The sequence below is a fragment of the Lissotriton helveticus genome, chromosome 8 (genome assembly GCF_964261635.1).
Source record: "Lissotriton helveticus chromosome 8, aLisHel1.1, whole genome shotgun sequence".
In the NCBI taxonomy this organism is placed as follows: Eukaryota; Metazoa; Chordata; class Amphibia; order Caudata; family Salamandridae; genus Lissotriton; species Lissotriton helveticus.
The window spans coordinates 78,280,108-78,307,843 of record NC_136069.1 but is presented as its reverse complement, the minus strand read 5'-3'; the positions used below and the strand labels follow the sequence as shown (position 1 = coordinate 78,307,843).

The following is a 27,736-nucleotide window of genomic DNA, read 5'->3' as shown; positions in this document are numbered from 1 at the left end:
ACGAAGTGAAACTAGAAAACATGAAATTAATCCCGGGTTCGCTGGTTAACCAATGTGTGTGATTTTAGGCAAATATTTTATTTCACCGATCTGCTTTTTCTTCATTATCGCACAGGAAAGTACCTTCAAATACGTGAGTTCAGAATATGAGCTGTACAAAAACGCACTGTGCTTAATTTAGTAGACTACAATGTTGCTCTATCGATGAAAATGTGGGCACATGACAACTGACTTGCCTCTTACTTATGTCATTGTCGCCAGCCCGGGGCAGGGATGGTTCTCGGTTCATGTTTATAAAAGCTATGACTTTTAATAAGTGCTATTAGTGAAGTGGTTTAACTTATTGTATTGTAATTGGATAGCACTTACTACCCCTGACGAGGGGTCGAAGCGCTTTTTCGGCGAGTACCACGCTACTTCGGGACCCATAGAGGATTGGTGTTGAATTAGTATAGTGAAACATGCAAGTACATTTTAAGTGGTGAATAGGTTAGTCAGTTATTTGGATTCGGAAGGATAGCAAAAGGATAGAAGAGGGAAAAAGGTTTGTATTTATATAGCGCTTGTTACCCCTGATGGGGTGTTGAAGCACGCTACTCCGTAAACCCATAAAGGCTTAGTGGTGAATTAATATGGTGAAATATAAAAGTAATTCAAGTGGTGGATATTAGTCAGTTATTTGGAGTGAGAAGGATAATGGAGGGATAGAAGGGGAAGAAAGGTTTGCATTCATATAGCACCTGTTACCCCTGATGTATGTTGAAGCGCTTTTCTGTCGAGTAGTACGCTACTCCGGAACCCATAATGGATTAGTGTTGAAACTTAGTATAATGAAATATGAAATAATTTGAGAGGTGGATATGTTATTCAGTTATTTGCATAGAGAAGGGTAGGTGGCTGGATAGAAGAGGGAAAGAGGTTTGTATTTATATAGCGCTTACTACCCCTGATGGGGTTTTGAAGCGCTTTTTTGGCGAGTAGCACGCTACTCTGGAACCCATAAGGATTAGTGTTGAATTAGTATGGTGAAACTCTACCCAAAGCCAGTTCTCCTGCCTCCACTGCCGTCAGACCTTCACCTCCACCCCGAGCCCTGGGACCACAGACACAAGTGACAGCGACACCCTAAGATGCATCCTCCTCAACGTGCGCTCCATACACAAACACGCCATGGAAATCTGGAACCTACTCGACTCTCTTGGCCGACATAGCCTTCTTCATGGAGACCTGGACCAACGCCGCCTCCGCCCCCGACATCAACTCGGCCATCTAGGATGGAGATAAGATCCAGAGGAAGGACTGCCCCAACCACCCGGGAGGGGGCCTCACCATTGCCCACAAGAGCACCCTCCACCTCCAGCGAAACCTTCTCCTCTGCCGAACACCTGCACTTCCAGATCCAGACCAGCCCTAACACCACACTCCGAGGAACTCCGTCTCGCCTCGTCGAGATGCCCTGTGCCACCACCATCACCGACTTCATCACCCCCAGGCCATTGCATCAATGAACTACATACTTATTGGTGACCTCAACTTCCACCTTGACAACGCCAACGACCCCAACTCCACCATCCTCTGTGACAACCTCGCTGACATTGGACTCAACCAACTCATCACTACACCCTCACACAGAGCAGGACACACCCTCAACCCCATCTTCGCGGCAGGTAACAGCATTCACTTCAGCCACACAACCCAACCACCATGGAACGACCACCACTGCGTGCACTTCACCGCTGACAAACCCAAGGCACCAAAACCACCCCTCCGCCCACCACGAAGGAACTGGAGCAAGGTTATCGACGAGCAACTGAACTCAATCCCTCACCCTAGACAACCCCACCTGGGCATCCATCGCAAACACTGCAGCCAGAGGACTCCACACCTGGATCTCCAACTGCTCAGACAAGCTTGGCCCTCTACGCAACCCAGGCAAACAACGCCCGAGGAAAGCCGCCTGGTTCACCATCGATCTCCAAGAAGCCAGGCGCTCCTGCAGACACCTGGAGAAGAACTGGAGGAACACAAAGACAATCAACAGCTACTCCACCCACAAGGATGCCACCGTAACCAAATCAGAACAACCAAAATAAATTTCATCCACAGCAAAATCCTCACCAACTCCAAGGACCCTTCAGTGTCATTCAGGAATTCACCAACCCATGCAGCAAAGCCACAGACATCACCCCGTCCCAAGACCTCTGCGACAAGCTTGGAACCTACTTCCACCTAAAGATCAGACCACTCCACGACAACTTCAGCGACCACCCACAAGACACCACAATCAGCCCCCCGCCCCCCAGAGACACCAGCCAGCATATCATCTCCAACTGGACGCCAATCACGACCGAGGACACCGCCACAACCATGAAAGCCATCCACTTGGGGGCCCCACCGACCCCTGCCCCCACACATCTACCACAGAGCAGCGTACACCATCGCACCTGAACTGCAACGGATGATCAACACCACCTTCACAACAGGCACCTTCCCCGACAGCTTGAAGCACTCAGAAGTCAGGACCCTGCTCAAGAAGCCTACAGCGACCCCACGGACCTCAAGAACAACCCAGCCCTCTTTAACATCTACATGGCCCCCCTCTCAGCCATCGTCCGACAACACGACCTCATCGTATCCTACGCCGACGACACCCAGCTCATCCTCTCCCTCACCAGGGACCCCACCACTGCAAAACTCAACTTCTAGAAGGGAATGCAAGACGTCGCAGTATGGATGACCAACAGCTGCCTAAAACGCAACGCTGAGCAGAGAGAAGTCCTCGTCCTTGGAACAACCCCCTCAGCATGGAACAACACCTGGTGGCCCACCGCCCTCAGAAGCCCACCTACTGCCGCAGACCATGCCAAAAACCTCGGCATAATACTCAACTCCTCACTCACCATGAACTGACAGGTCAACGCCGTCACCTCCAGCTGCTTCAACACCCTTAGCATCCTCCGAAAGACATTCAAATGGATCCCCCCCGGAATTAAGGAAGACAGTCACCCACCCACTCATCACTAGCAGACAGGACTATGGAAACACACTCTACGCCGGTATCAACAAGTCCCTTCTCCGCAAACTCCAAACAATACACAACACCGCGGCCAGACTCGTCCTCGGCATCCCCCAGCATGATCACATCAGCCAACACCTGCGGAGACTCCACTGGCTCCCCGTGGAGAAGAGAGTCACCTTCAAGATCCTCACCCACGCCTACAAATGCCTATACAACAACGGACCCAAATACCTCCACGCCAGAATAAAATTCCACATACCCAAAAGAAACCTCTGATCTGCCAACCTCCCACTGGCTGAAACCCTGCACATCCACACAGCCAGAGCAGGCGGAAGATCGTTCTCCCACATTGCAGCCAGGACATGGAACGAGCTACCGGCAGACATCAGACACGCCACCTCCTGAACACCTTCAGGAAGACTCTCAAAACCTGGCTCTTTGGCTGAACGTAGCTGCGCACCCCCACCCATCGCCACCATAACCCCCTCCCCTGCGCCTTGAGACCCTCACAGGTGAGTAGCGCGTTTACAATTCCCTGATTGATTGATCAATAGTAGTGGTATGGGGTTTGGGATAAATGCAAGAGTGGATGTAAAGGATATATTGATAGGTCTATAGGGTGAGAGATAGGGTAGTGCATTGGAATGAGTAGTAGAAAGAAGTTTGAGATGAGTCAAAGTTGGGCTAGAAAATATATTGAGAGAAGTATAGGCTGAGAAATAGGGTTGTGCATTGGAAATGCTAAATTAGAAGACAGTGATAAATATATAGATCCATAAGTACATTGAAAGTATATAGCTGCACAAAGTAGATAAGTATATGTAGATTAAAGATATTGATAGAGGTACAGGATGAGAAATGGGGTAATGCATTGGATATGTTTTTTCAGGAGAAAAGTAACAGACACACAGATCCAAGTACATGGAGGTACATAGATGCACAATGGAAGCAAGTACATGTAGACCAAAGATGATTTATTAATTTATTTATTTTGTATTTATTCATTAAAAAAAAGTTAACAAGATAAGTATTCTACATGTTTATACAAAGCAATACACAAAGATAGGTACATATCTATAGTGAAAATACATTTCTGTTTGTGTATGGTGCTTATGTGGGGAAGAGCCAATTCTTACATAGTTTTCTGAAGATAAGGTGGTTGTCGGTGGATCTTATGTTGGGGGTAAAGAGTTCCATAGTTTGACTACTTTAACAGAGAAGGATGTGCCAACCATTGTTTTTTCTTGTATCTTGGGATTTTGAGGCGAGATGCCCCTTTAGAGAGGAGGTTCCTTTGTTGAATGTGTTTGGTGATTTTATTCCTGATGAAGAGCGGTCCCATTCCATGTTTTGCTTTGTGGGTGATACAAAGTAGCTTGAAAGTGGATCTTCTGGCAAATGGTAACTAATGCAGGGCTTTCAAGGCAGGTGAAATGTGGTCTCGAGGTTTGATATGCAAGAATAGTCTGGCAGCCGAGGTCTGAATCTGTTGTAGTCTTTTCATGGTCGTTAAAGGTGATCCGTGGTAGAGGATATTGACATAATCGAGTTTGGACAATACAATCAAGATGGTAGCTTGGACTTTGTGTTGAAATCCCAAATAAGGGAAAATTAGTTGCAGCGTTTTTATAGTGACAAAGCTTGATCTTACTAGTTTGTCCACTTGGGCATTCATTGATAGCTTGGAGTCTGTGGTCATTCTGCGGTTTCTTACTTCCTTTGATACTTTAGGCAGTGATCCCAGTTCGCCAGGCCAGGCCAGGCGGCAAGCGTGTCATAATGTTTCCAATCTCCAAACGTGAGTATTTCCGTTTTGGAAGTATTCAATTTGAGATGGCTCCAAGTCATCCACTGAGCCACGGCTCTGAGACAACTGAAAATTGGGGATTTTCCCATGTCTTTGGGGCATTCCAGTTGAAGGAGTATTTGCATGTCATCTGCATAGTTATCCCCTTTGGTATCGCTTTGTTCGCCCTAAGTTGGCAGGGTATGCCCAGACGTGGGTCCCTTGCTCACTTTGCCACTGGATTCAAGCTAGCCTGGCTGATTAGCCAGAAACCGGTCCCAGGATGCTTTTTTCCGGTCCCGGGAAGACGTGGCTTGGCAGCTCGGGATGGACTGTTCCCATGAGGCACAGGGTCAGACTGATTTGCATATGGCCGTGTCTGAACTGGGGTGGTGGAGTGAGCTAAAGAATGATGATGGATTAAACCCAGATCAGTTGACTGGGGGTGAGTGTTTGATTTGCTCAAACGCTCCGTCCATCATCCACTTTGGTATCGATCTGCATAGTTAAAGCACGGGAGGGGAAATTGGTTGATCAGTTCAGGTAATGACTTCATGTAGATGTTGAAAAGCATGGGTGAGATGATAGAGCCTCTGGGGCCCCTGCTTTTGTGGAGTATGGTTTGGACGAGAAAGGTGGGGTATGGATGACATTAGTTCTGTTTCTAAGGTAGGATGCGATCCAGTCTTGAGCAGCTCTCTCTATGCCAGCTTCATAGAGTCTTTGTTTCAGAGTGTCATGGTCAACCGTGTCAACGGCAGTCGAGATGTTCAAGAGGAGTAGCTCAGCGACCCCGCTGCTGTCTACTGTATTCTACAGGTCATCCCAGATGGCAAGGAGGGCAGATTCAGGGCCTCTTCCCGGACGGAATCCTATTTGGAAGTCTGAAAGTATGTCATTCTCTTCAATGAATTTTGGCATTTGGACAAACGCTGCTCTTTCTATCAGTTTTCCCAGGAAAGGTCCATTTGTAATGGCTCTGTAGTTGTCAGGGTTCAGCAGGTCCAAGTTTGTTTTCTTCAGTAAACGGCGTATGTGTGACTTTTTGAGTTCTTTTGGAAATATTCCTGTAGTTATGGAATCGTTGATGATTCTTCTTACTGGAGTGGCAGCAGAGGTTGTTAAAAGAATTGTCTTGAAAGTTTGTGGTGGACAGAGGTCAGAAGGGCTGCCGGCAGGCCTGCTTGCTTTGACCAGGTCCATAAATTCATCGTGTGAGAAGTGTTGGAAGGAACGGAGAGGCTGGGTTAGAGTATTCTTGGATTGTTGTTTTGTACAAGGGATAGTGCTGGTGCTTTGTTTCTGTTTTAAGTACGAGCCCAATGTGTCTGCTTTGGCGGTGTAATGATTTGCCAGTTTGTGAAATCTTGAGTAACAGGATGAGTTCCTTCTAGGCAATTTGGTTTGCGAAATTCATTGAGTATTTTATAGAATTATTTATTTTCAAATTTTTTATGTTTAATTCTCTCTGAATAGTACCTTTTCTTAGCTTTTTTGATAGCTGACTTGTATAATCTGTTAACTTTCTGTAGGTGAAGTTTGGCGTTTATTTTGAGCCAGGTACGTTGCTGCTTTCTAATTTGTTGTATTATGTCTTTTATTTCTATGTTTCTCCAAGGTGCTTTTTTTCTTTTGTTCTGTTGTGTGGTTTTGAGTGGTATCAGGATGTCAAAAGCTTCATGTAGCCACTCATATAGATTTTGAATAGAATCCATTGTTTCCAGATTTGTACTGGATGTTAATTTTGTTTCTAAGTGTACCAAATTGAGTTTGTTCCATGGTCGATAGGTGGATGGATGTAAGGTAGTTTTAGGTGAGTCGCTTAATGTTGTTTTATGTTGGAAAGCGAGCAAGTGGTGGTCTGACCATATGACTGGAGTTATAGTTTGAAAGGTAACTAGTTCAGTATTAGCAAAAATGACATTAGTATATGTCCAGCGATGTGTGTGGGTTTTTTGGACAATCTGCAGCAGGTTTAGTGCATCTAGGCCAGTGATTATTGTTTTTGGATGGATCATATTGGGTTTGTCAAACCAAATGTTGGTCACCCAGAACGCATAGGTTGGAGTGTATTGTTATCTTGTTTGAAACTGTGTCTAGAAGTGCGTCTGGAAATGTCACCTTGCTAGGTGGAGGTCTGTAAAGGAGCAGGAAGTTAAAGGAGGAAAACGGTGTAGGATTGCATCTTGTTAGAATAGCCTCACAATTTGTTATGGAGATGTCGTCAACTTTAGTGATATGTAATGTTTGCCTGAACACAACAGCTAGACCACCTCCTTTTTTGCCTATACGATTTTGGGTGATTGTTTGATAGCCTAGAGGAACGGCTTCATGCAGGACTGGAGCCATATCATCTCCCAACCATTATTCAGTTATGAATAGTATTTCTGGTTTTGTATCTGTGAGAAGGTTATAGATGTGATGTTTGTTTTTAGAGAGGGATCGAGCATTTATTAGTAGCCTCTATCACCAATGGCCTTTGGTGATAGTGAGACTTTGTTTAATAGAAGAGTGATCAATATTGTCTGGGTTTGTAGCAGGTGTGTTTTTATTGCTGGCATTAGCATATCAATTGTGTAGCTGTTGGCGGAGGAGCTACGCTAGGAACCAAGATGGCCACGTAAGCTCCCGGCTTCGCCAACCCCCGCCAGTCGCTTATAAATCCTGATATCGATCCTGAATTCTCACTGGACTCCCGTGTGGCGGAAGTGTCGCTGAGCCTAAAACTGCAATCCCGAGCTTTTTAGCATCTCGAATGGTGAAGCTACGCCGTGTTTTCATTCTCGGCCTAACCCAGCGTGGAAGCCGGGGCCTTGATTTCTGACCCACCCGGGTTGGAGTTGAACAACATCGGCTGCGGGACCCTGTCGGCGTCCGGTCTCCCGAAGTGGAAAATATCCTGACCAGTTTGGATGGTGGTACTGTGGTCAGGTTGATACCAAGGGTACGGCGGCAAGAAGCACCGGTAGCTGTAGACGGGGGTCTGTTGCCCAAAGACCCTGCTGACCCCCCGGGGTCGACGGATTCGGATCCTTGCTGGCGGCGATGGTGTTGAGACTGCGAGTTTAACGTGTGCACACCGTTACCTTCTACCCCGCCTATGCCTGTCGCCCCGGAGTAGTCGACCTCCGGGGTTACAGATCTGATTTGTCGCTTTGCGAGACGAGATGGAGCGGGCTGAATGTACGCCATCGCTGCAGACCGTAATGGCCGCCATTGGGGCGCTTCACTTGCAAGTCAACGCCATCATCCATAAAATGGTTGTAACAGCTGAAAATGTGCGCTTGAGACCGGACTCCGACCCTTTGCCAGATTTAAAACACGCCGTGTTACCCACAAAGCAGATCACGCCTGAGACAGAAGGCCCCATACGGAAACCAGATCTGGTGTTTTCTGTCAGCTCCCGAACAACAGCTTACGAACTCGGAACTATCAAAAATTCATCATTCTCAATGGCGATACCGCCCAAGATGGACACAACAGATCTTATACTCCTGGACAACGTCCTTAGTGCCTATCAGACTGATTTATCATTCTTCCCCTCCCAGTTGGTTCCACTACGGTTTCGTGACTTACTGCTGATGGACGGATATCTTCGTTTGGTTTGGGGACTTCGAGTACTGCAACTGTGGATTCAATCCTACTATATTGGTTTTGACTTTCTTGAACGTTTTGATTCTCCTGTCAAGATGGCGGTTCGAGCGGAGAGAGCTTGCACGAAAGATCGGAAGGGCCAGGGATGAGTTTTATTGTCTGGGTTTAATATAAAGACTTCATTTGAAACTGGATTTTCAGCTTATAATGATGCGGGAGTCGGGCGGTTTTTGTAAACTTCCCCGGTTTGTTTTGCTTGTAATCGCTGCTTATATAATGTTTTGACTATAATTAGAGGTGGTTTGCTTCTGGCGGGGAATACGGGAGACCGGGAGCCTGTATAACATCTCCTCCTCCACTCTTTCCTTCTTTTAGGTCTTAGTTTTTGGGCGACAGGCACGCTCCTAGTGGGGTCAGGCCGTAGCCATTGCAGGGGTGCAGGGTGGGGGGAATGTTTTTTTTGTTTGTTTTGTCCTCGTTTAGTTCTATGGCCTTTTTCTTTCCTTTCCCCTTTATACGAGAGGTGTTTGCCTATCCTGATTCGATCTTTTCCACATTTCTGAGTGTCTTCTCTAGTCTTAATTATCCTGAGTCGTGGGTGGACGGGCCTTGAAGGTATCAGCTTAACGGAGTTGTTGATCGTATTGTTTTTCTTCTTTCACATACCTATTAATGTTGATATTTCATACTCCGTGCTTGATTTTATCACATTGGTTTATTCGCCTGCTCACCATTGTAAAGTACCCTATTTGTATGATGCCCGATATGTGTACTATTTCCTCTTGTTTTTCTTCTATTAATAAAAAGATATATAAAAAATGTTTTTTTTTAATTGTGTAGCTGTTCTGTATCATGTTCCTCATACAGCATGCTAAGAAGGCATTTGGTGTGTCTGTGTGTATATGTGGTGGAGATGGTGTTTCAGAGTGAGTTGGTGTGCTGTGTTTTCGTGGTGTAACATTGTTGTGCAGTAGACATGGGGAAGAGAAGTTGTGAGGTGTGGCACATTGCTTCTATTGTTTGTGGGTGTTTAGGGCAGAAGTGTATATGTCAGGGGTGGTGGCGCAGCATGTGGCTTATGTAGTAAGGTTCTAAATTGTCCAGTTAATTGGGGGTCAGTTAGAAGAGAGTTGCTGTGTTGCTGTATCTGTGTTAGGTGTGGTGGGAGAAAGCTTGGCATTGGAGTTTGTTCCTTTGTGTGGTTTGAAAGGTGGGTTGTATGAGTGAATTTTGTGATGGTAAGTATTATGAGGTTTTGCACTTTGAATATCTTGTTGTGCTGGTGTGTGTGATATGTTTTGTTTTTGAGGAGTAGTGAAAAGGGGTGCTGGTGTATTTGTTTCATGCAATGGATTTGGTTGTATAGTATTATCTGTAAGACACATTAGTAGTGATAGATTCCTTACCTTAGAATTACCCCAGGCATCAGACTGGATCTGGAAAGTTTTTTCGTCAGCAGTACCCTTGCACCTTCGGTAGGCGTCGTCGTGCGGCCAGCGTACGTAATTGGCACCGGGATGACGGCGTCTGAGCTACTTAGACGCGCCCACCCGCGCTGACATCAGTTCTTTCTTTTTCCGCAACAGCAATCGCAGATCCGGGAAGAGCAAGAACCCCCAGTCAATATTTGACTGACTTTTACAAGGCCTTTTTGTCTAATTTCTTCGAGTCGATCAACTCCTGGTGTCGTAGGGATGCCCGGTTTCAAAAACTGTGGGGACTGTCATCACATGATGTCAGTGACGGACCCCCACCGCGTGTGTCTCTACTACCTGGGGCACGACCTCAAGTCGGGCCCCGACTGCCGGGCCATGGCGCCAAGACTTTGCGGGAGTGGTCCCGAAAGTTGCTTGAAGCCCGGCAGTCGACTCCGGTCGCGGAGCCATCATCACCATTCTTCTGTATCTAAATCTTCGTACTCTGGGTCAGGTAAGTCAAAGCATTCCAAAAAGAATTCAAAGAAGCATAGTCGCTCTTCGACTTTCCATCGTGTGCTCTTCGACTTTCCATCGTGTGCTCTCTTTCTATCTGAGTCGCACACAACAGTTCCGGGTGGATGACCAGCTCTTTGTTAGCTATGTGGGCTCCAAGAAAGGTTGGGCTGTGCACAAATGGACCATCTCTCGGTGGGTTGTTCTGTGCATAAAGGCTTGTTATTCGTTGGCTAAAAAGGAGCCTCTGTTGGGGTTGTGCGCCCATTCTACCAGGGCGACGGCAGCCACTACTGCTCTGGGATGCGATGTTCCCTTGCAGGACATTTGTTAGGCAGCTACGTGGGCCTCGCTGCACACGTTTATCAAGCACTACTGCCTGGACAATGAAGTCCGGAGAGACTGCTTCTTTGGCCGTTCTGTTCTTCAGGACTTTCTGGTGTGATCTTGGTTCGCAGACCCACCACCGGGGTTGGTATTGCGGGGGTATCTATTCTAAGGTAAGGAATCTATCACTATGTGCTTCTTTCAGATGCACAAGTTACTTACCTTCGTAAACGATATATCTGTAAGAAACATTAGTAGTGATAGATTCCTTATCGCCCCACCCATCCTCCCCCTTCTGTGAACTGATTTCTAGGGTTAAGGTCATCCCTTTCAGTGCCCTAGTTTCATGGCACCAGTGGGCAGTATCTTGCATGGATCTGCGTTCCTGGCGCGGAAAGTCGTGTACAGTACGGACGTCAGCACGCTTGGGCGCGTCTAAGTAGCTCCGACGGCGTCATCCTGGCGCCAATGACTTCCGTGGAGCCGCATGACGATGCCTACCGACGCGCAGGGTACTGCTGACGAAAAAACTTTCCAGATCCAGTCTAACGCCTGGGGGTAATTCTAAGGTAAGGAATCTATCACTACTAATGTTTCTTACAGATATATCGTTACCGAAGATAAGTAACTTGTGCGTTTGTGAGAGGAGATTGTAAGGTAGGGGGTTGGTGATGTGTTTATGAGTAGAGTGTATGTTGTGTGTAAGAGGTAATTAAGTAGAGGTAAGAGTGTTTGTCTTAAACTGGTTTGATGCAAGAGTTAAAAAGTGGTGGTGTGCAATGTGTGTGTTGTGCGTTAGTGGTATTATGGTAGAGCGAAGAGGGGGTGTTGGTTGGACAAATGATGGAAGGCTGATTATATGTTAGTGAATAAAGGTGGTCTGTTAGGAGTAATAAGAGCAGGGAGCGTGTGTCTGGATAGGATGTAGTTATTTATGGTGTTGAATGGCGTTGTCTTAGTGACGACTGGATTGGTTAGTGGTATAGGATAGAGTTGGGTACTGTTTGTAGGTGATGATGGGTATGTGTGGTAGTTGGGATGGAAGGGTGTATAGATGTGGTTTGGTTGGTTTTGTAGTGTATGCTGGTACATTGGTTTGTGCATAGGGTTGTGTGTGTGGTATACAATTGGTGTGAGTGTGTTACTATGTTTGTGGATGGTGTGGGGTGGGTATTACTGAATGGGAACATGGGCATCATTTCTGGCCCTGGTCTCGAACAGGATCAAACAGGCAACTGCCCGTGTCCTCTCTGCCCTTAACGGGCTCAAAACAGGTAACTGCCCTTGTCCTCTCCGCCCTTAGCCTCGACGCCTGGGCTGAAACGCCCTAAGCCATGGCCTTTTGTATCCTGCTTGCGGATCCTGTTCCCGGCTGATGTCGGTTACGGATCTGCACCGCCTGTGCCTTTTTTGCCTGGAGCGCGACCACGACTCCAAGTCATGCTCCGACTGCCGGTCCATGGCACCGAAAGCTTTGTGGGAGTGGTCCCAAAAGCTTCTTGAGCATTTGCAGTCAGCTCTGTGCCATTCGAGGTCCCGGACGAGAGGGAGGGCGAGGGACCAGTCGCAGAGCAATCACCATTCGTCCAAGTCATTGAAGTCTTCGCACTTGGGATCAGGTAAGTCGAAGCACAAGAAGTCGAAGAAGCATCGCCGCTCTTTAACTTCTCCTCCTCGGTCGGCCGACCCGACGAGGGATGCAGGTTTTGCGTACGAGGGATTCGGAGTCCCCAGAAGAGCCGACTCCGAGTTTCCCTCCCTTCCCGGGACTTGGAGCGACTCCCGCCCAGCTTCGTACGTAGTATGAGGCGATGCATGCCATCTTTGGGTGGCCCGGACACGCTGGCGAGCCTTCGGGCCCCGCCGACTCGATTGGGGGGCCTAGGCCTTTTCCACCGACGGTTCCTACCCCGGCTCCGCAGGCCCCCCATGGATCCAGGCCTGGATCCGGATGCACGCCGGATGACCTTATTACGCCTCCACCGGCGCCTCTTCCTCCGGCACCGCTTTCCCATTCAACGCCGGCCTCCATCATGATGTGGACCCGGACCAGCCTCCGGCACCGAGAGGGGTTTCTGTGCCCCTGTTCACTCATGGGGTCCCTTTTTGACCAGATTGGCACCCAGAGGAAGAGAAGGAGGACTGGGAGGGGTCAGGTGGCCCTCTGACCGAACTGTTGGATAGTGAACAGGACTGGCGAGAGGAACTGGGGGATGCCGGTGGTCTGGACACCTCCCCTGACCTTAGCATGTTGTCTCCTCCTACCGTGGCTACGGAGGAGGGAGCGTCATACGCAGTGGCGTTGCGTAGGGCAGCTGAGGCTCTCAACCTCGAACTCCCTACAGTGGCAGTCAGACCTAACCTCCTGACAGAGGTGCTTCAGCCGGCTGCAAGCTCTTCAGAGCTCTGCTTCCGTTTAATGAGGCCCTTACCGACGTCCTCTTGGGCACCTGGTCCAGGCCCAACACGGGGGCTCCAGTGGATAGGATGATTGCCCAAAGCCACTGCCTGGGTCCAGGTGACCACACTTTCCTCTCCCAACACCCCACCCCTGAGTTCTTGGTGGTCCAAGCCTCTACTTCCAAGAGCGCATTCCTACCGCTCCACCAGAAAGGGAATCCAAGAAGCTGGATCATCTTGGAAAGAAGATTTTCTCTTCCGCCAGCTTGGGACTGCGGTCGGTAAACACTGCATATCTATTGGGCCGTTATTCCCACTCTGTGTGGGACTCGGTTGCACAACTGCTGCCTTAGTGTCCGGAGGATTCAGAAAAGGGGGCGGTGATGAACAGAGTGTCTGAATTAAGCAGACCACTCTTACCCAGTCCAAAGATCAGGGCTTGATCCATCACCGTTATTTAGCTCACTGCCCCATCCCAGCTCAGAACCTGGCTATATGCAAATTAGTCTGTCCCTGGCCCAGTGCATCATGGGAACAGGGCAGACCAAACTACCAAGCCAATTCTTCACCAGAAAGGAGACAAGCTACCGGGGACCGGTTTCTGGCATTTCAGCCTCGTCGGCCCGGCTTGCTTGAATCCTGATGGAGCAGTGAGCAAGGGACTCATGTCTGAGTATACCCTGCCACACCTATAGTGGCCAAAAACGATTCAGAAAAGGGGGTGGTGATGAACAGAGTGTCTGAATTAAGCAGACCACTCTTACCCAGTCCAAAGATCAGGGCTTGATCCATCACCGTTATTTAGCTCACTGCCCCATCCCAGCTCAGAACCTGGCTATATGCAAATTAGTCTGTCCCTGGCCCAGTGCATCATGGGAACAGGGCAGACCAAACTACCAAGCCAATTCTTCACCAGAAAGGAGACAAGCTACCGGGGACCGGTTTCTGGCATTTCAGCCTCGTCGGCCCGGCTTGCTTGAATCCTGATGGAGCAGTGAGCAAGGGACTCATGTCTGTGTATACCCTGCCACACCCGTAGTGGCCAAAAACGATTCAGAAAAGGGGGTGGTGATGAACAGAGTGTCTGAATTAAGCAGACCACTCTTACCCAGTCCAAAGATCAGGGCTTGATCCATCACCGTTATTTAGCTCACTGCCCCATCCCAGCTCAGAACCTGGCTATATGCAAATTAGTCTGTCCCTGGCCCAGTGCATCATGGGAACAGGGCAGACCAAACTACCAAGCCAATTCTTCACCAGAAAGGAGACAAGCTACCGGGGACCGGTTTCTGGCATTTCAGCCTCGTCGGCCCGGCTTGCTTGAATCCTGATGGAGCAGTGAGCAAGGGACTCATGTCTGAGTATACCCTGCCACATCCATAGTGGCCAAAAACGATTCAGAAAAGGGGGTGGTGATGAACAGAGTGTCTGAATTAAGCAGACCACTCTTACCCAGTCAAAAGATCAGGGCTTGATCCATCACCGTTATTTAGCTCACTGCCCCATCCCAGCTCAGAACCTGGCTAGATGCAAATTAGTCTGTCCCTGGCCCAGTGCTCTCCAAGGGAGGAGGCCCGGACAGTGCTCTCCAAGGCTATTGCTGGCGGGAGGGATGCGTCGAAGTTTACTATCCGTTGTAGGCTGGATATCGCTGACTCTCTGGGTAGGACTATTTCCACGTTGGTAGCTCTTAGAAGCTACATCTGGATGAGGTCGACTGGCTTTTCTGGGGAGGTCCAGAATACGATCATGAGCATGTCCTTTGATGGCTGTCGCCTTTTCGGCGACAAAGCGAACACCGCTTTAGAGCGTTTCAAGGACTCACTGGCTATGGCCAAGTCCTTAGGCATCTCCAGCCGAACTGAGCTGTCTGCTTTTCGCCCCTTTTGTGGCTACGGAAGGGGTGCCCCAATACGTCCCGCCCAGAGCCACATGCCACAGCAGGTTGCCCAACCTTCGTGCAGCCGGGGACTTGGGAACAACCACCGTGGTTCTGGAGGCCAGCGAGTGGGCCAGTCCACCAACCCCACCTATGCAACAGCCTCCAAACCTTCCTAGTACGACATTTCAGGTCCATCAAATACCAGTGGGTGGCAGGATTCGCCATCACCTCCCCCACTGGTGCACCATCACGTAGGACAGGTGGGTTCTGCAGATAGTCTGAAGGGGCTACTACCTCCACTTCGAGGCTACCCCTCCAGCCATGCCACTTCAATACCACTGTATGTCGGAGGATCATCTGGGCCTTCTCCAACAGGAAGTTCATGGCTCTCTTGGCCAAGGGAGCCATCGACCGTGTTTCTGTCCCAGAAGTAGGTCGTGGTTGCTACTCCCACTACTTTCTGGTGCCCAAGAAGGACAAGGGCCTGCGCTCTATCTTGGATCTCAGGAACGTCAACCGCTTCCTCCAGAAGGAGAAGTTCAAGATGTCGACGCTCACTCAGGTCTTGTCTGCCCTCGACCTGGGAGACTGGTTAGTAGCGTTGAGCTTGCAGGACGCTTACTTTCACATCCCCTTCCTGCCGTCCCACCGGCGTTACCTACAGTTCACGGTAGGCCACAAGCACTTTCTGTTTACTGTTCTCCCCTTTGGCCTTCCATCGCCCCTCGAGTGTTCACGAAAGTGATGGTGGTGGTTGCAGCTCATCTGCGTAGATCAGGGGTTCCAGTCTTCCCCTATCTCGATGACTGGCTGTTAAAGGTGGGCTTGCTCCAGACTGTCTTCTCCCAACTCCAGACTACGGCCGCCCTCCTGCATTCGCTGGGGTTCTCCATCAATGTGCCAAAGTCACACCTGATTCTCTCTCAGAAGCTCCTCTTTATCGGAGCGGATCTGGACACAACGCAGTTTCGGGTTTATTCTCCCGAACAGCAAGTCTGGGATATTTGGGGTTTGATTCCGATCTTTCAGCCTCTATCCAAGGTTTTGGTCAGGATGACCATGAGGCTGCTGGGCCTCATGGCATCCTGCAGCCTGCTGGTCGATCATGCCAGATGGCAATTGCGGGCTCCGCAGTGGGACCTGAAGTTCCAGTGGGCTCAGCATCAGGGGAATCTGTCCGATTGCGTCCAGATCTCCGAGGGCACTGCCCCACAACTGCAGTGGTGGCTCACGAACCAGGATTGGGTCAATGGCACATCCCTCTCCCTTCCCCAACCAGAGCACACAGTGGTGACGAACGCATCCCTTCTAGGATTGGGCGGCCACATGGGAGAGGGGGAAATCAGAGGCCTCTAGTCTCTGGCGGAGTCCTAGCGCCACAAAACCCCCCTTCTGGAGCTACAGGCGATTCGTCTTGCACTGAGGCATTCCTTCCCTCTGTCCGGGGAAGAGTAGGGAGGTAGCACAGTCTCTGTGCTACCTCCCTAAATTGGACATGGTGAGTACTTAGGTACACTCCAGATTGGCTTTTGGTGTACCCACATAAGTCCCTAGTATATAGTACCCCAGGCATAGGTACAGCAGGGAAGTCCCATGGGCTGAAGCTTGTATTATGCCACCCACAAGTGATAGAGATCGCGGGTCACCCGACCAATAATTTCACCAGACACGTACTAGGCCCCTGTACTTTTCCCCAATTAAACCCATATACATTAATCGGGTGGCCTTTCACTCTCTACTACCAGTAACCCTGGGTTCCTTCCTATATAATTCTAGTGTACCCGACTTACCAATCCACTGTTACGGGTACCTATGACCACAATGGATCAGGGAGCTAGCTGTGAAAGAAAAAGGCAGGCAACACAAATACCGACTTTATATCTTCCTTTATATTCATAAAATGACCACAGACGACGGGAAAGTTTTTAAAAGTTTATCTTAGTATTCAGTTTCTGAGAGTATACAATTTACTACAAGGAGGCAGTCTATAATCAGAATAACGAAGAGTACATAACCATACAGGAAAAATATAAGGGCAACCATTTATGGGTCTATGATGAGAAGTGAACAGGGAACATACTAAGCAGAGTAAATTTGAAACTCAACAATGGACATCTATAAATGGGCAAGCTTATGCACGTACTGGAATTACACTAGTGGGACGTACTTCATGAGAATGAGTAGAAAATTAGGAATCCTATATTTCTATAGGAAGGGTAAAAAGTGGAACACGCTATAACTCTAATAAAATTTCTTCAATCAGTTTGTAAGGGAGAAATTATAAACCACATCTATAATTCAGAAACAGTATGGAGAGAGAGAATATGCTCTAAAAGGTAGGGAAACATAGGAACATGCTATGGCAATAAATGCATTGACTTTCATAAGGTAGTTTGCGGAAAGCATGGAAATTATCATATGCAAGGTATGTCTTTATTGAAGCAAAGACAGGACAAATAGAAGGTGCAGAATAGAGTTTTTCAGCAATATATTTACCTAGAATGGTGTGAAAACCAACCCTTGCCACGGATCAGTCAAGGACAGGAAATACCCCAAGGAAGGACAGTCATCAATGAGACAGCAGGTGCAGAATGGACACCCAGGACAGGACAGGAAAACCAGATTAGGATCAGGACAGGACCACCAAGGCACGACCAGCACCCACAGTTCGGAAGCAACGCCTGCGCTCCACCCTCTCTGCAGCTATCAGTCAGAACCCCGATTGGGTTAGCGAACTCCCCAGCAAAGTGCTCCGCCAGCACATAAGGTTTAGTAAAACCTTTGAGTCTATGGTAAAGTTTGGACAGAGTGCTCCGCAGCGCTCTGTATTTAGTCACCTATTGAGTGCGATGGGTCAGTGACAGGTCAGCTATTCAGACAAGTCGGACAATTTCTCTAGCTAAACTTGGGCTAGTTATACTGTTTTCGGGTCAGTGTACCACCCCCCAAATGTTGCAAGTGTCAGAATCCCCAATTTCGATTGGTCCCCAAGTAGGATAGGGTAACACACCAATCAGAACAAACTTCTACAAGCCAAAATTTACATTTTATGAGACCGCCTAGCAGGTTTGGGGTTCTCACAAAAGATTCTACAGAATACAATGAAAAATAACAATTGTATCGAGTTAAGGACAGTTTAGCTCCATCCTTCTGGGTCAGAGGTTGTGTTCACAGGAGCATCTTGACTGTGGCTGCCAGCTGGCTAAGTTCCACTGCTCAAGGTTGCCTTCTCCCTGGCTGCGTGACATGCGCAGTAGGGACCTTCAAGATGGTTCACGTCTCACTCAGACCCCCATTTTATCGCGGTACATGAAAAGTAAGCGAAAACTAATTAAAAAATAGAAATAAATGAATGTACTATGTACCATGAGTAGCTACTTTATACCTCTTACTATAAAAATATACTATGCCATTACGAATTAGTGCAACAGACAATAACACGAGAGCATCTGCGCAAGCTTCACCATGTGAGTATATTGTCAGCCATCTTAGATGCAAGTACGCATGCGCACAATTTCCCACCAGAACTGCAACTATGTCACGTCACGTGAGTGACTAACGCATGCGCAGTAGAGAATTCCCAAGCGGCGGCCATATTAAAACAAGGGTTATTCATATTAGTAAAACACATAGGCAAGCGTCACTAATATACACGTACATCCAAAATAAAAGGAATTAGTATGACATACAAGTTGAATTACAGGGTTATAAATGATTCGAGGTTCTTGACTCAAGCAAGTCGCGTAATATGCGAAATCTTGCTCTATCAATCCCCTCTTTGATGATATTTACTATCATCACAAACAAATGGAACCAGATGCCAACTTTTTCACACCTTGTACATTTCAATCTCCTCCAACAGGCGATTCATTTTCTCTTTCACATCTTTATTAGGGTGAGAATTGTTCACCTTTTTGTAAATTTGATTATTCATTTCTTCCAATTCAAGCTCATCCACACTCCGTTTCACACCTCTTCGATTCACAGTGTATTTCTTTGTGTGTTTGCGGCATTTGCAACAGACAAATATGAGGAAAATGATGAAACCTATCACTCCAATTGGCATCAGTATTTTAAACAATAAACCTTTACCTAAATTAGCTAACCAATGACCTACATTGGAGAGACCATCAACCAGTCTCTTCCAGGCACTGTCAACCTCCAGTGGTTTGAGTTCCTTTTCCAAATTAGTAATGTTTTTCACATACTTTTTGATCTGTACACTTTTATTCGGTATGTAAGTGCAACAATGTTGTGCTTTCAGCATCCGGCAGACTCCGCCCTCTTTTGCTAATAAGGTATCAAGAGCAAGTCTGTTTTGCAAAACCATTGATCTGATCGCAACCATTTCGGTATTGACCAACAGAAATCCATGAGCTGTGTCAGTAGACAGCACATCCACTATTGTGGATAATTTGCAAATTCTGTGTGTGTTCAGAACCACTCCCACTCCAGGTATCAGTGCACTAAAAATACTACCCATTATTTCACCCACGCTTTCTCTTTTACTACGCACTAAGCCATTAGTGTTTTCATTGCTTCCAGCAATTTCATTCACATGGTATATCTTCGGAAAGACAATGCCAAAGTAGCAGCTTCCATACCAGTGATCAGGCAATTTGAAATAAGCCTTGTTTCCGCATATATAATAAATTCCTGGAAACATAGGTTCTGACCCATTTTTGAAACCCCAACCTCCAATTACCTTATAATTGTGCTCACATTGACTGGAACCAATGAAAATGTTATTATAATAACTAGTCTTCTCGCGGTGAAGACAGAGTTTCCCTTTCCTTTCGAAATCCAGCAACAAAGCAGGACCCGCCCCACCATTTGAGGTGCTTTCCATGTTTTCAGCCCATTTAGGAGTTTTCTGTCTTTTGTCATTTGCCTTTCTTTGGAAACTCTCCCTTCTTTTCTCTGCCATGTTAAAAAAAAAAAATTCTTGCTCATGTAATGAACAGGTCAAGATGTCTCTGTTTGCTTCATTTAAGTCTATGGTACCTATAGTCAGGAAATATTCTCCCATATAACGTGTAACGTCACTTTTGGTATGTACAGGATTCAGATTTCCACGTATAGGAAGTTCAGAAAATATCACGTCAGAGTTAGAGTAATAGTACTGTAATGGTCCTCTTTTGTAAAATAAGCTTGCTAAAATACTACAGGAAATTCCATAAGTTAAGGGCAGGTGATGATAAGTCACGCCTTCAGCTGCAGAAGTAGGTAGCTTCATGCAGACATAGCAGTCTTCTATCTCCATAGTTTCTACATAATGCACTAACAGGTTTGCGAAAACATGTAAATGAGTCTGGTTCTTAACTCCGTGGTAATGTAGTCCTTCCTCATCTGGTGCTTCTAAGTCTCGTTTTGTTTGTCTGAGTGCTTTTTCACGGCTTCCTACACTTCGTGTTGTCAGTTCTTCAGTGTCAGTGGTCACAGTCTGTGTAGGGTCAATATTAGTATTTTTGCTCACCATATAAGAAATAAAAACTGTTAGTCCTATCCATATTATTAATACTAAGGCTATACTACATATACATACTTTGCTGCATGTCTTACAACAACTGCGTGTAGGCCTTCCATTCACATTTGAATCAGACATTTTTCTCAGAAGAAGTTTTCAATCCCTCTTTGTAACTTTACACAGGTAGCTTACACTGGGCAACTTCAAGTGAATTCGTCTTCTTCGGCAGACAGATCAGCAATCTGTTCTTCGTCACTTTCGTCAGAGATATCAAGATCCTCAAATTCCTCCAAAACTAAGTATGTCCATTCAGGATCTTGGTATTTTTCGTTCAGTCTTTTTATTCGATCACTCCTTCTTTTGGAACTTTCTCCAGCTTGCTCTGCTATTCGAGAACTTTTCCTTTTTTCTGCAAGTTTCTCTTCTACTGTTTTTATTCTCAATCTCAGTCTCTTAATATATCTTGGTTCGATATTTTTCTTTTTCTTGAGCCTTTTGGCTGGCACTGTGATTTGGCTTTCTTCTAATGCTCTTTTATTTTCATGTGTTTTCGGCACTTCTGCTTCTGTTTCTTCCCTTCCTGTCTGACTAGTTCCAGGTCTTGTATCTATTTCTTCTGCCTGGTTACTAAGCTGGCCTGGTTCAGGTGAATTTTGGGTTTGGCTTTCGAGTGTTTCTGTTTCTGTGTCCTGAACACGTTCCTCTAATTCTATCTGATCCTGTTCAAGCCCTTCGATCCCTTGATTGTCTTCTGCTTGAACTTTTACACTAGTTCTAGTCTGACCCTTTTCAATTTCAGGAGTTTGTGGAGGTGTGTCGATCACTTGCTCTGTCCCTGTCTGACCTTCTTCTTCTTCGTCAGACTTGACGTGAATCTCAATAATCTGAGGATCTTCGCCTGTGCCTATCTCTTCCTCTCTATTCCACTCTCTATCTTCGTAGGTTTGACCTCTTGCTCTGATTGGGTCTCCAGTTAGGTCGATTATGGGTATCCAATCGTCTTGACTGGTGCTCGGTTGTTCGTCATCAGCTACTTCTGGACCAACGTCTGTAGACCCCTCAGCTGGTCAACCTTCAGCGTCAGTTTTCTGGTCTGGAATCACCTTCTGTGTATGGCTGGCATGGATCCACTTTGGAACGCCGGCACACTTCACCGCTGTCGTGGTCACCAGTATCACCTGGCGTTGTTTTCCCCACCTGGGTGGCAGGCAACTCGAACGAGTATGTTTCTTGAGTACAACCCAGTCACCCAGAACCAATTTGTGTACTGGAGTTGTTGGATTGGCGACGGCGTCTTCCCCAATCTGACGAGAGATAGAATGCACTTGGTCACCCAGTTGCTTGCAGTACTCAAGTACCAAATCATCAGAAATGTTTATCAGTTTATGTCCTGGTACCCATGCTTGTCTCATCACTCTTCCCATCAGGATTTCATGGGGGCTCAGGCCTGTATTTCGGTCTGGAATACTTCTGAGTCCCATCAGAACAAGAGGCAAGGCATTTACCCAGTTCATGCGTGTGGATTCACACATCTTTCCTAATCTTGATTTTATAGTGCCATTTATTTGCTCCACCACTCCAGAAGCCTCTGGACGATATGCACAATGCAGCACCTGTGTGATTTTGAATGCTTTACAGAGTTGTTCAATCACCTCATTCTGAAAATGTCCGCCTCTATCTGATTCAATTGTGACTGGGACCCAGAACCTAGGTATCAATTCTCGCGGTAACATTTTGGCTACGGTTATGGCGTCATTCTTTTTGGCTGGGTAGGCTTCCACCCATTTTGAAAACAGGCAGACAATGACAAGGACATATCTCATTCCCTCACAGCGAGGCAGGGTGATGAAGTCAATTTGTACTCTTACAAAGGGACCCCCTGATTTCCCAATCTTCCCCAATTCGACTACTGTTCTTTTCCCAGCGTTGAACTGCTGGCATGTTAAGCACCTCTGGCAGAGCGACTCTGCTACCTTCCTGAACTTCGGATTGTACCATGTTTGTTGGAAAACCAGAACCATGGCTGTCCCTACCAGTGTGTGAATCTCCATGTATCAGTCTGGCCATAGAAGCAAGCAGATGTCTAGGCAACACAGGCATACCATTTGGGCCCACAATGACACCATCCTCACTTCTCGGTCGACAACCAAGTTTCTTCCATTTTTCTTTCTCTTTTGATGGCACAGCATGCTGCCAATCTCTCAACTCTTCCCAGGTAGGCACCTCTTCAAACACCATAAGTTGGCAGCTGTTTCCAGGTCCCCCCAGTTTAATATTTACAGACATGCGATTTCTGGCACAATGTTTTGCCACCTCATCAGCAAATTGATTTCCCAAAGTTACATGGTCAAAACCAGATTTATGAGCCGCACATTTGACCACTACCAATTCTTTTGGTAAGTGGATTGCCTCCAGTAAGTCTTGTACAACTTTTCCATTTCTGATGGGAGTACCTGAAGAAGTCAGAAACTCCCTCTGTAGCCACAATTGGCCGAAGTCATGCACAACCCCATAACAGTACTGACTGTCAGTATATACTGTTACTTAAACATACAATAGAGCAGATCAGGTCCAAAATTAGTGTATGACTATGCCAGTGACTGTGATACCTTAGGATGCATGTGTGAGCCAATGCAGTTGGAAAATGCAGTTCGAGACACAATGTTGTTGAAAGCAAGACAAAACATAGCAAGAGCTAGGACAATTCCCATCAGACCACCCTTTAGATGGAATTCGCATCATGTGGGAGTTTGTCAAACATTCCAAACCGCCTCCGACCTAATAGTGTCGGTGCGGAAATGGATATCAGTAATCTAGCCATGATATTCATACTAGACTAGTGAAAATAACAAAAAAGTGCAGTGCCCAAATAATAATGATTAAAATTGACTACCCAGACTCTGAGGAAATGTTGGACCAGAAATCTACGTGTCAATGATTAAAAACACACCGGGTAGTAAGACTACCCTGTGGCGCTATTCAGAACGGTCGACATGTTTCAGCCAAAGGGGACTCTGCCCCGGCTTTCTTCAGGACCTTGAGACAAACAATAGCTACTGCGAATATACATGATATATCAATGAGAAATTATATCAACAGATGTACTAAAAAAGGTACATATCTACCAGGGAACTTGAACATTTGGTTTGCCCACTGGAGGGAGAGAAGCGTATCTTCTTCCTAATGTCAAGACAAAAAGTCTTATTACTTACACCAGCATTAGATGACACACATGCTACCGTATGAATACACAGAAAAGCGCGTAGACAAACACATCTGCATGAATAATTTGCATTCTGCATATTTGAAAAGCATATTTGCTAAATCACCTAGAGGTATTTCCTCATGGTGACACTCACCCAGCTTTGTGTGGGTGAGCGACCTCACCTCACCCGGCGACCGCTCGGGAGTATGAGGCCCCGCTCTATAATGTAGAAAAAAAGGGGGGGACACAGTCAGCACACAACTGTAAAGTGCCTCACCTAAATACTCTTACATATATAACCCAACAAATGTGTGACAGCTACCCAAACGATGGACCTAGAGCCAATCTATACATTGACTCAATGGACCATGTAATAGTCCAACATACAGCGACATTCCTCACGTCACCAATCACAACATAGAAATCTATGTGTGCCTCTCAAGATTTTCTCATCAAAGTGTGGACGTTTTAAGAAAGGCAGGGGGTACAAACAATATTGTAGCAAGAGGACGGGAATTAGCGCCCAAAGATCACTCAAAAAGTCACCCGAAGGCACAAGGGTCCTCAAGTGACTAGGGACTGCAAACTACAGAGTCCTAGTTTAAAGGTAAGGTCCTATAGAGTTTAAACAAGTTCAACCTCTACCATTAGCGAGATTTCAAAAATTCATCATCCTCAAAAGGAACTAACTGGTGTGGGAGAGGACAAGCGAAGATAGAAAGAACCACAGGTGAATTTACCTGTCCGTCGGTGCCCCGGATTTGAAGCCAAGCGGAAGTGGAGGTGAAAGAGGTTTCACCCTTCATCTCTTTATAGTCGCCGTTAATTGAAGCAAAAAGGCGGAAATTGCGAAGGAACGCGAGGGGAAACACTGTTTCCTTGCGCATGCGCAGTTGATGAAGAACGCAGATGATAGCGCACTGTTTAGCCGCATAAACACGGGAGGACCCCTCAGGGAGCTCCGCTCGTATGTTGCTCATGCGGGTAAATATACACCTGTCTGTGGAAAACCACAGAGACAGTGGTGCATACTTAATCAGACGTTAAGCTCTTCGTCGGATTAATGTCCAAACTAAGCTCCCTCGTATGACGAGGAGGGAGACACTTATCTTTCAAGCATGCGCACAGAGAGTGTTGAAAGAGAAAACAAGCTCGACACTATCATAAGGGGCATGCTCAATCTGGAAGAAAAAAGCCCAGATCGAAAAAATAGTATTATAAACAAGCACATCCTCACTGGTCTCAACATAATTATGTTTAGATGACCCAGTTGTTCCAGAATGAATCCACATTGAAACCCTCATACACGGTTAAGTTGCAAATACAGAACTTTTACCTTATCAAGAATGTAAAGCGACATTCAAATCATTAAATGACGGCGCCTCACTCGACCACATACAAGAACTGATGTAATTCTCTTCCAGTCGACATGGAATACACCCATATATTGATGGGAAGTGAGACAGATGATGGTATCCCTAAATTTTAGGAAAGGAAAGGTTTAGACAGAGTGGACAGAAGGGCAACATGCACAAATAAGTTGGGTGAGCTATAGGTGCAAACTAAGGTGTGTTCGCATCTTTGTTTCATTGACCCGCAACCTGAGGCTGCTCTAAAGACAATCAAAAACAAGAGTGTGGAGGGTCGAGGGGAATGTTTTACGACCTGTCTGCTCAATCCCCTAATTCCAAGATACTTAAACATACAATAGAGCAGATCAGGTCCAAAATTAGTGTATGACTATGCCAGTTACTGTGATACCTTAGGATGCATGTGTGAGCCAATGCAGTTGGAAAATGCAGTTCGAGACACAATGTTGTTGAAAGCAAGACAAAACATAGCAAGAGCTAGGACAATTCCCATCAGACCACCCTTTAGATGGAATTCGCATCATGTGGGAGTTTGTCAAACATTCCAAACCGCCTCCGACCTAATAGTGTCGGTGCGGAAATGGATATCAGTAATCTAGCCATGATATTCATACTAGACTAGTGAAAATAACAAAAAAGTGCAGTGCCCAAATAATAATGATTAAAATTGACTACCCAGACTCTGAGGAAATGTTGGACCAGAAATCTACGTGTCAATGATTAAAAACACACCGGGTAGTAAGACTACCCTGTGGCGCTATTCAGAACGGTCGACATGTTTCAGCCAAAGGGGACTCTGCCCCGGCTTTCTTCAGGACCTTGAGACAAACAATAGCTACTGCGAATATACATGATATATCAATGAGAAATTATATCAACAGATGTACTAAAAAAGGTACATATCTACCAGGGAACTTGAACATTTGGTTTGCCCACTGGAGGGAGAGAAGCGTATCTTCTTCCTAATGTCAAGACAAAAAGTCTTATTACTTACACCAGCATTAGATGACACACATGCTACCGTATGAATACACAGAAAAGCGCGTAGACAAACACATCTGCATGAATAATTTGCATTCTGCATATTTGAAAAGCATATTTGCTAAATAACCTAGAGGTATTTCCTCATGGTGACACTCACCCAGCTTTGTGTGGGTGAGCGACCTCACCTCACCCGGCGACCGCTCGGGAGTATGAGGCCCCGCACTATAATGTAGAAAAAAAGGGGGGGACACAGTCAGCACACAACTGTAAAGTGCCTCACCTAAATACTCTTACATATATAACCCAACAAATGTGTGACAGCTACCCAAACGATGGACCTAGAGCCAATCTATACATTGACTCAATGGACCATGTAATAGTCCAACATACAGCGACATTCCTCACGTCACCAATCACAACATAGAAATCTATGTGTGCCTCTCAAGATTTTCTCATCAAAGTGTGGACGTTTTAAGAAAGGCAGGGGGTACAAACAATATTGTAGCAAGAGGACGGGAATTAGCGCCCAAAGATCACTCAAAAAGTCACCCGAAGGCACAAGGGTCCTCAAGTGACTAGGGACTGCAAACTACAGAGTCCTAGTTTAAAGGTAAGGTCCTATAGAGTTTAAACAAGTTCAACCTCTACCATTAGCGAGATTTCAAAAATTCATCATCCTCAAAAGGAACTAACTGGTGTGGGAGAGGACAAGCGAAGATAGAAAGAACCACAGGTGAATTTACCTGTCCGTCGGTGCCCCGGATTTGAAGCCAAGCGGAAGTGGAGGTGAAAGAGGTTTCACCCTTCATCTCTTTATAGTCGCCGTTAATTGAAGCAAAAAGGCGGAAATTGCGAAGGAACGCGAGGGGAAACACTGTTTCCTTGCGCATGCGCAGTTGATGAAGAACGAAGATGATAGCGCACTGTTTAGCCGCATAAACACGGGAGGACCCCTCAGGGAGCTCCGCTCGTATGTTGCTCATGCGGGTAAATATACACCTGTCTGTGGAAAACCACAGAGACAGTGGTGCATACTTAATCAGACGTTAAGCTCTTCGTCGGATTAATGTCCAAACTAAGCTCCCTCGTATGACGAGGAGGGAGACACTTATCTTTCAAGCATGCGCACAGAGAGTGTTGAAAGAGAAAAAAAAGAGAGGTAAATTCACCTGTGGTTCTTTCTATCTTCGCTTGTCCTCTCCCACACCAGTTAGTTCCTTTTGAGGCTGATGAATTTTTGAAATCTCGCTAATGGTAGAGGTTGAACTTGTTTAAACTCTATAGGACCTTACCTTTAAACTAGGACTCTGTAGTTTGCAGTCCCTAGTCACTTGAGGACCCTTGTGCCTTCGGGTGACTTTTTGAGTGATCTTTGGGCGCTAATTCCCGTCCTCTTGCTACAATATTGTTTGTACCCCCTGCCTTTCTTAAAACGTCCACACTTTGATGAGAAAATCTTGAGAGGCACACATAGATTTCTATGTTGTGATTGGTGACGTGAGGAATGTCGCTGTATGTTGGACTATTACATGGTCCATTGAGTCAATGTATAGATTGGCTCTAGGTCCATCGTTTGGGTAGCTGTCACACATTTGTTGGGTTATATATGTAAGAGTATTTAGGTGAGGCACTTTACAGTTGTGTGCTGACTGTGTCCCCCCTTTTTTTTCTACATTATAGAGCGGGGCCTCATACTCCCGAGCGGTCGCCGGGTGAGGTGAGGTCGCTCACCCACACAAAGCTGGGTGAGTGTCACCATGAGGAAATACCT

General features: G+C 46.5%; 1 protein-coding gene across 3 annotated transcripts in view; it reads left to right on the top strand.

Annotated features, from left to right (window-relative positions):
• Positions 1 to 27,736, top strand: part of GRAMD1C (GRAM domain containing 1C) — a 1,372,139-nt gene that overhangs the window by 1,298,448 nt on the left and 45,955 nt on the right. The window lies entirely within an intron of this gene.